Below are 8,777 nucleotides of genomic sequence, written 5' to 3' on the forward strand. Positions count from 1 at the left end.
GAGTTTTGCTCAGATCCCTCAATTTCAGTCAGAATTTACCTGAAATCACAAAAAAACACACAAACTCATAGTAAAGTCCAGAAATGTGAATTTAACATAAAAACTAAGGAAAACATCCCTAAAAGTAGCTTGAACTTACTAAAAACTACCTAAAAACAATGCCAAAAAGCGTATAAATTATCCGCTCATCAGTGTCAAATGTTGCAGTAATAGCCTTTGGCTTTATTTGTTTCTTTCTTTTACTCAACATCTTTCCACCACAAACACATGGCTCACTAATTCTTCCTAGGATCATTGATGCCCAGCATCTCTTTGGATAACTAAATGTTCTGTATCTAAGTTGCTCTTTATTGTGGACTTTCAATTGGCCATCCCAAATCAGTTGATCTAAGTGACCGGGTTTTAAAATACCCCTTAGAATTTACTCACCCAATCATATCTTAGTACAAGAACACCACAGGCATGTGTCCTAGGGTCCAAGCTATTGGTGTCCAACCTTTATTTTTTTTGCTTTTCTTGCCATTTTGGCTTTTTCTTCTTCCTTTTCTTTCTGTTTTTGTTCTCAAGGGCTTTTTATTTATTGATAAGGGTCTTTATAACAGCAAGATAACTCACACTTGAATGAGAATGATATTATGCAACAATTTATTTCATGAGTTATGCATTTAATCAAACATATATACCACCATTAACTTCCATTCTACTTATGCAACATTGGATATTTCACTTTTCAATTCAAACCAAATCTCTTTTATTCAAGCATATGGGAAACAAAACAAAATTAAAGCTAAGTGATGGATAACAAGCATTATGCAGATTTGGCATTTTCAACAAACAACTTCACTTGCAACCGGATACACACTTTAGCAAGATATATAATGGTTTCCATGTTCAAAACAATTCACAGTAGTAAGGATTAAGTTTAGATACAACCTTTGAAGTTGCAGACCTTTGATTCTTCCTCCTGTTGTGTTTTCTTTGAGTTAGGATGCACAATATCTTCACTTGTTGACTTATATCCTGCATATTTCTCAAAGTTGCTTGCTTCTCAAGCCCTTAAGTGTATGGTTAGTATGCATAAATTGAGTGTGGTTCTTGGATTTGTTTTGGTGTGTGAACACCAAACTTAATTGTTTACCACTGTCTCAGATGCAACAAGTTAACCATATTTGAAACCCTGTATCCTTGCTAAAGAGTATGAAATTAAAAACTAGAAAACAGTTAAGTAGTTGAATAATTTGTTTGATTGCTTGGAGCTAGCATTGTGCAGGAAGTGAGAATATGCTTTTAAGTGGGCTTTTTTTTTTGGTGGAACACCAAACTTAGAATCCTTCATTCTTACTTAAATTGTTTTGGTGTGCAACACCAAACTTAGCTCCTTGCAATGCATATCAATTATTCAACATTTTTATTGAAAAAGCTATGAAAAGAAAACTACCTCAGGTTGGGTTGCCTCCCAACAAGCGCTCTTTTATTGTCACTAGCTTGACATCTTCTGTTTTTCTAATCATGGAGGTTGAAAATCACAGTGCCTTAGCTTGTCTTTCTTCACTGTGAACTTCCTTCCGGTTTCCTCTTTGATGACCTCTATAAATTTTTTTGGAAGGATCTTAGTCACAATGTAGTGATCAGACAACTGTGGGGACACCTTCATAGTTTGAATATTGATCATCACTCTATCCCCTAGTGAAAAATTTCCAGTGGGGATTTTTTGCTTTTCTTTAGTTCTATCCTCTGTCTCTTCTTGAAAGAATTCCTTGTTGTGTTTTTCTTGGCTGGTGCTTCCTTTGTCCAGTATTTTCTCATTGTCCTCTATGATCCTTTTCCATCCTTCCTTCTTTGTAGCATCTTTGTTGTCGGTTGGTTTGTCTTCAATGGTTTTGAAGAAAGTATCTGGTTTCTTCTCACCCATTTCTGCAAAGTACTTCGCCAGTTGAGCTATCTGCTCCTCAGTTCCTCTGATTAACATCTCTTGGTTCCTTGTTGTCTCCTCTTGGTGTTTTATCATTATCTCTATTAGGATCTCCAAGTTCGTGATTCTCTGAGAGTCTTGTGAGGTTGGTTGGTTATGAGATGTTAAAGGTAGGAAGGGTGGGTGTGGTGGTGGCATGTAGTGGTTGTTATTGCTGTAATGGTGTTTTTGCTGGTTTGTGAAGTTGGGGCTGTTATAATTGAAGTCCCTTGGTTTGTGATTTTGGTACTCGTTCCTTCTCCAGTTGAGATGGGTCTGAGAGTGTCTGTGTTGCGAGTGTTGGCTTTGAGTGGTATTAGTGGGTGGGTGATGTTGATTGTTTGTGGTCATGAAGTTGCCTTGGTGGAAACCTCCTTGTTCTTGATGTTGAGACTCCCTCATTCTCAGATAGGAATGGGGTCTCCATGGTGGAAATTTGGCATTCACTGCAGCAGATATCTCCATGTTTTGCTGTGGTTGAGGGTGCATTTGTCTGTTTAAGTCCTTGAATGCATTCACCCCTTCAATATTCGTCACTTCTTTTCCTGAGGTTTCATTCTGTGATTTCTCAAATGAATATTGGTTGTTGACTCCTTTGTCATTGAAGTCTGCAGTTCCTTGGATAGTTGTTGTTGCCTTGAGTAGGCCATCTGAGAAATAGTCCACTGCTTTCCTTGTTTCTGGGGTCAATCCTTCATAGAACGCTCGGAAGCCCACTTTATCAGTCGCTTTCTTGTATCTTTCCCAGGCCTTAAAGAGTGGTTCTTCCTCTCCTTGTGTGAATAGATGTTCCTCCTCTTTCAGCTGGGTGATCTGTCTAGATGAGGTGAATTTGGCTAGAAATTTATTAACCAAATCATCCCAACTAGTGATAATCCCTTGGGGAAAAGTTTCAAACCATTGTGCAGCTTCACCCTTTAATGAGAAGGGGAATAACAGGATCTTATAAGTGTCATGATCTGAACCATCGATTTTGACCGCATTACAAGTCTTCAGAAAAATGGATATGTGCTGCTGAGGATCTTCCGATGGATTTCCGTCATAAGAACAATTGTTCTTGATGAGTGTAATAAGTGGTGGCTTCATGTCATGATACTCTTTGTCTGTAGAAATTCGATTTCCTGTGATACGCAAACAATCAGGATGGCTAAACAACAGCACGCTTGAGAATTGAGTGCAATTAATTGAGATAAATTGTTAGTGAGTTAGTAGAGGAAATTTCTCAAACAGTTAGTATGTTAGAGAAATAGAAAAGAAAAAGTGCTTAATCTAGACCTCCACTTCACTTAATCATTGTCAATCTATTTCAATCCCCGGCAACGGCGCCAAAAACTTGATGTGTGGAAAATGATCCAACACAAAACTCACCGGCAAGTGTACCGGGTCGCATCAAGTAATAATAACTCACATGAGTGAGGTCGATCCCACAGGGATTGAAGGATTGAGAAATTTTAGTTTAGTGGTTGATTTAGTCAAGCGAATCAAGTTTTGGTTGAGTGGGTTGTATTTAACAGAAGATAAATTGCTTGGAATGTAAAGGGAGAGGGGGATTTTGCAGTAAATTAAAGAACAGAAAAATAAACTTGCTGAATCTTAAAGAACAAGAAAGTAAATGACTGAAACTTAAAGTGCAAGAAATGTAAATTGCAGAAACTTAAAGTGCAAGAAATGTAAATTGCTTGAATATAAAAGGGGTTTGAGGATTGGGATTGCAGAATCTAAACAAAGAGAAATTGAATTGCCACAATTAATAGAGCAGAAATTGAATTGGAAGCAATGAGGATTCAAACAGAAATTGAAATTAAAATGCAGCAAGGTTCACAGAAGAACCAAAAGTAAATTGGGATCTCAGGGTTCAAGAGACTAGGTAGCAGAGCCTAGATCTCAATTACCTTCCTAGATCCAAGTTCTCAAAGCAATTGACAAGAAATTGAAGAAGAAACAGTAAAGAGAATGTAAATGGATTCAATTATGCAGAAAAGAAACTAAAGAGTTCTTGAGTGGAGATTGAGACAGAATTTCCTCAATTCTTAACACCCAAGAATCAAAACAAGGAAATTAGAAAGACCCAAGCAAGAACGAGGAAGAAGAGAGATCAATTCTCCTCCCTAATTCTCTGAAATCTCAGTGAAGACACCAAGAGAAGTTCCAAAGTGCAAAAATAAAATTCAAAGCTCAAAGAAAGTGCAAAATTCAAAAGCAAAGCAAAAGGTCCTAATTACATCAAACTAGCTCCTATTTATACACTTTCTATTCTTGGATTTTGGGATTTGGATGGGCTTTTGATTTGGTGAAGAAATGAATTAAATTGGAATTTTAATTGAATTTTCGGCCCAAAAATAATAGCTCCCAGGAGGCTGCCCTGCCCTTGTGGAGGGCAGGGCAGAAAATGGTGCTTGGTGCGTGCATGGTGCGGCTTGGTGCGGTCTTGGTGCGCAGAACGCTGCCCTGCCCGCGCGGAGGGCAGGGCAGGAAAAATTGGTGCGCCAGATGGGTGCTGTGGTGCGCGCTGGTGCTGCCAGGATCATTCCTTGGTGCGCCAGACTCGTTTCTTGGTGCGCCAGAATCATGCCACACACAAAATGCTGCCCTGCCCTCGCGGAGGGCAGGGCAATGTTTCCAAAATGAAGTCCCGCGTTCGAATCCTAGCAGAAACACACGCTACTTAATTTCCTTGGCTTTCTTGGCACGGTGATGGCACTTAGTTCCTTGCTTCCTCATGGTCCCGTGTTCAACTCTTGTGGCAAGCATTTGGAGACATTTTCCTTTGATTTTCTCCCCTTGTGAGCCCGATACTGCCCTTGTGGAGGGCAGGGCAACATTTTCTTCTTCTTGATTCCAAGGCACAGATTTGTGCTCTGCCCTTGTAGTGGGCAGGGCAGAGTTGCCTTTTATGCCTTGTTCCCTTATGTTGCCCTCCTAGAGGGCAGTGTGCCCTTGTGGAGGGCAATGTTTGCCTTTCCTCATGTTGTGCGCCACACTTTTCCTTCCTTTGACCACACTTTCTTTTCCTTAGGCCACATTTTCTTAGGCCATGCTTTTCCTTTTTTTTTCTTTTCTTCACCTACAATAAACCAAAACAACCACTCCAAGTATCACTAAATTCACAAGGCTTATAAATCAATTAAAAATCAATTAAATTTAGCTTAAACCTCATGAGTTAACATTAATTTCATGGTGGTTGTTTGATTTAAAGAAGTTATGCATTTTCACTCCAAATCACTTACTTAGGATGCAAGAAAGTGCATAAATGCTAACAAAACAAGTGAAATTAGCTTGAAAAATGGGTATATGATGACTTGTCATCAAGGATCAATGTCGTCGTCAAGAAGAATGGAAAATCTCAGGCGGCGAAGATTCTCCGCTACTTTCCTCTGATTCCACGGTTGCAGCGATTATTCATGTCCAACAAGACAGCCGTGGACATGTTGTGGCACAAGAGAGGAACCAATTCTGATAGTTCTTTGAGGCAACCCAGGGACGGGGAGGCCTGGAAAGCATTTGATAGGAGATATACTGACTTTTCTGGTAATCCGCGTAGTGTTCGCTTAGCCCTAGCCAGTGATGGCTTCAATCCTTATGGAAACCTCAGTTCAAAGTACTCAATATGGCCAATGATTCTTATTCCGTGAAACTTACCCCCATGGATTTGCATGAAACAAACAAACTTTATTCTCTCCATGATTATTCCTGGTACTAAAATGCCTGGCAATGACATAGATGTCAACCTATAGCCCCTGATCGATGAGTTAAAGCAGTTGTGGGCCGGTGTTGATACGTACGACGCCAGTGAGAATAAAACATTCAAGATGCATGCTGCGTTGATGTGGACTATCAGCGATTTTCCTGGATTGGGCAATTTATCTGGCTGGATACGTATGGCGGGAGAGTTTGCCCTATGTGCAATCTAGATGCCGAGACTAGGCGACTCACCTTCAGTCAAAAATGGTGTTTCATAGGTCATCGTCGCTTCTTGAATCATGATCACAGATATAGACAGAACCGGAGTAGATTTGATGGGAAGGTAGAGGATAGATCCCCACCTGTCAAATTGACTGGCAGGGATATCTTGAGACAGTTGGAGGGTGTGCTAGTCTCACACGGTAAAGTGCAAGCGGTGGGCGGTAAAAGAAGGCACAGACAGCAGACCGTGTTTCAAGACGAGTTTCCCTGGAAAAAGAGGAGTATATTCTTTGATCTCCCATATTGGGAGAACAACAAAATATGCCACAACCTTGACGTGATGCACATAGAGAAGAATGTGTACGACAACATTGTTTTCACCATGTTGAACAAGAGTGGTAAATCCAAAGACCACCTAAAAGCTCGGAAAGATCTCCAGTTGATGGGAATCAAGCATGATATTTGGCCAATTGAAGGTGGAAAGTATCCCTCTGCAGTCTTTACCATGTCAAATCCACAGAAAGATGTCTTTCTTAGGACTATCAAGAATGTGGTCTTTCCAGATGGGTACTCTAGTAACATCTCTCGTTGTGTTGATTTAAAATAGCGCAAGTTATTGGACTTGAAGAGTCATGACTGCCATATTCTAATGGAACATCTCTTACTAATTGCGTCAAGACACGTATTGCCCACCCAACTGTCCGCCGCCTTGGCTCATTTATCAGCCTTTTTTCGACTAATATGCAGCAAATCCATAGATCCTCATCAACTTCCTCTCCTTCAGGATAGTGTGGTCCATACTTTATGCCACATAGAGATGATATTTCCACCTTCCTTCTTCACATTCATGGTTCATCTAACGGTGCATTTGGTCAAGGAGGCACACCTCAGTGGCCCAGTACATTACCGGTGGATGTACCCAATTGAGAGGTAAAACTCTATTTAAGCTTTCTCGACCTGTTTTATGAGGATAGCTGTCATCTAGTATTTTATATGTTATGTTCTCGAAGGTACCTATGTCGTCTCAAGCAGTACGTGCGTAATAAGGCACAACCGGAGGGATCTATTACAGAGGGCTACTTGTCCGAAGAGATTCTCACATTTTGTTCAAGATATATAGATAATGTCGAGACTAGGATCAATCGACCGACGCGGGTTGACGATCGGCCGAGTGAGATTGCCAGCATGTTCCCAGAAGTTGGAAAGGCAGTCGGGGCTGCTTCATTTTTTACTTTGACAGCAACTGAAATCCTTCAAGCACATCGTTATGTACTGGTCAATTGCATTGTTGTAGAGAAATTTTTGGAGTAAGTATCGAGACTGAGTTCTAAAATTATGCAGTGAGCCAATATGGTATTCATAGTATTGAATATGAACATATTTTTCTGTATGCATAGTGAGTACAGAGCAATCACAAAGAGAAAACTGCGAAATAAAACAAGGTCCCAGTCTCACATAGATAGTGTGGTGCACAGAGAAATCCCTTGGGGTATGGCATTGTTCTTGGGTCTTAAAGGCTTCTAAAACTATGTAGTTAGTTCTGAGAAGTATCTTAAACCTTTGGGCAGTATCTTGTTATCCTAATATCTTTTTGGTTGATAATTGGTCTCTGTGTGCTTTCCTTCTTATTCTTCTTATTATTAGTATTAGTTTTGGTATTTTGTGTAGGCACACTATGAAAATACTCTTGTCATTGAACTGGATATTGCATCACAGGAGGAATTCAAGCTCATAGAACATGGCCTTGAACGACTATGGGACAGTAAGAAAGATATGATCTATACAATGTTAATATAATAGGACTATATTCACACTCTAATTCTTCATTTTTTTGGGTGTCTTTGGATATGATGCACAACTCTCAGGGTTATCTCTACCCAAGATTTAAGAGGCATCCGAAGAACCGGGGGAGGTGGTTCCAGATTCAATGGAGAAAGAGGACGTTGTCTCCTCCGATGGTTCTGATGAGGCCGATTCTGCCGGACGAAATGGTTCCATGCTGTCCTATGACCTCAATAAAATGCAGAAGAGAATTGATGGTTTATCAGTAGCTAAGAGAAGGGGGGTTGAATATGAGCCCCTTTTTCGCTTAGTAACTCTTGCTGTCCTTCAGAACACTTGAGGAGATATTTTTTGTTTTTGTCTCGTGCCTAGCCAAGAGACTTTTTCGTTGTCTCGTGACCAGCCAGGAGATATTTTTCAGTTTTGTCTCCTATGCAGCAGAATCAGAAATAGAGTAGAAGAGAAAGAAAATTACACCAAGATATATCCTGGTTCAGCTGCTAAGTACAATGCAGCCTACATCCAGTCTCCATCACAACAATGATGGAATTTCACTATAATCATCTTTGATTACAAACACCAATTCTTCCTAGGAACAACCCTTCCTATCTGGGACAAGTCTAGAATCTAACCCCAACCCTGAACTTAACTTGGTAACCCACCAAGCTTTAAACTACTAAGTGCTAACCCAACTTGCAAGGGGATTCCCACAGAATCATGAAACACAACACAGATGTACAAAGGACTTCTAAGGACATCTATGGCTTTTTCTTTTAATTTTGTGCACTCTGACTTTTTCCGCTCTGTGGCTTTTTCTTACAAACCTCATTGTTTGCCTTTTTCCATGAGACTCAAGACAGACAAAATTAAACAGAAAATTACAAAATGAAGAACATTGAAGGAGAAGAACTTCTATTAGTTTAGGTAGCTATGTGAACACTGTGCTTTTTCTCTTTTTTTTTTCGCTTCAAGCCCTGGCTGTTCTCCCTTATTTATAGAGAGGAAAGCCTCTACGGTTGAAATTGTTGAACCAAGCTAAACTTCTTCTTCTTCATGCAAAACCGGTTCGGCCAGAGAGAGAGGAGAGATAACCAAATGTAAAACCTAACATGCAATTACCTCTGTGTCTTCCTTTTACACC

The sequence above is a fragment of the Arachis stenosperma genome, chromosome 2 (genome assembly GCF_014773155.1).
Source record: "Arachis stenosperma cultivar V10309 chromosome 2, arast.V10309.gnm1.PFL2, whole genome shotgun sequence".
Taxonomy (NCBI): domain Eukaryota; kingdom Viridiplantae; phylum Streptophyta; class Magnoliopsida; order Fabales; family Fabaceae; genus Arachis; species Arachis stenosperma.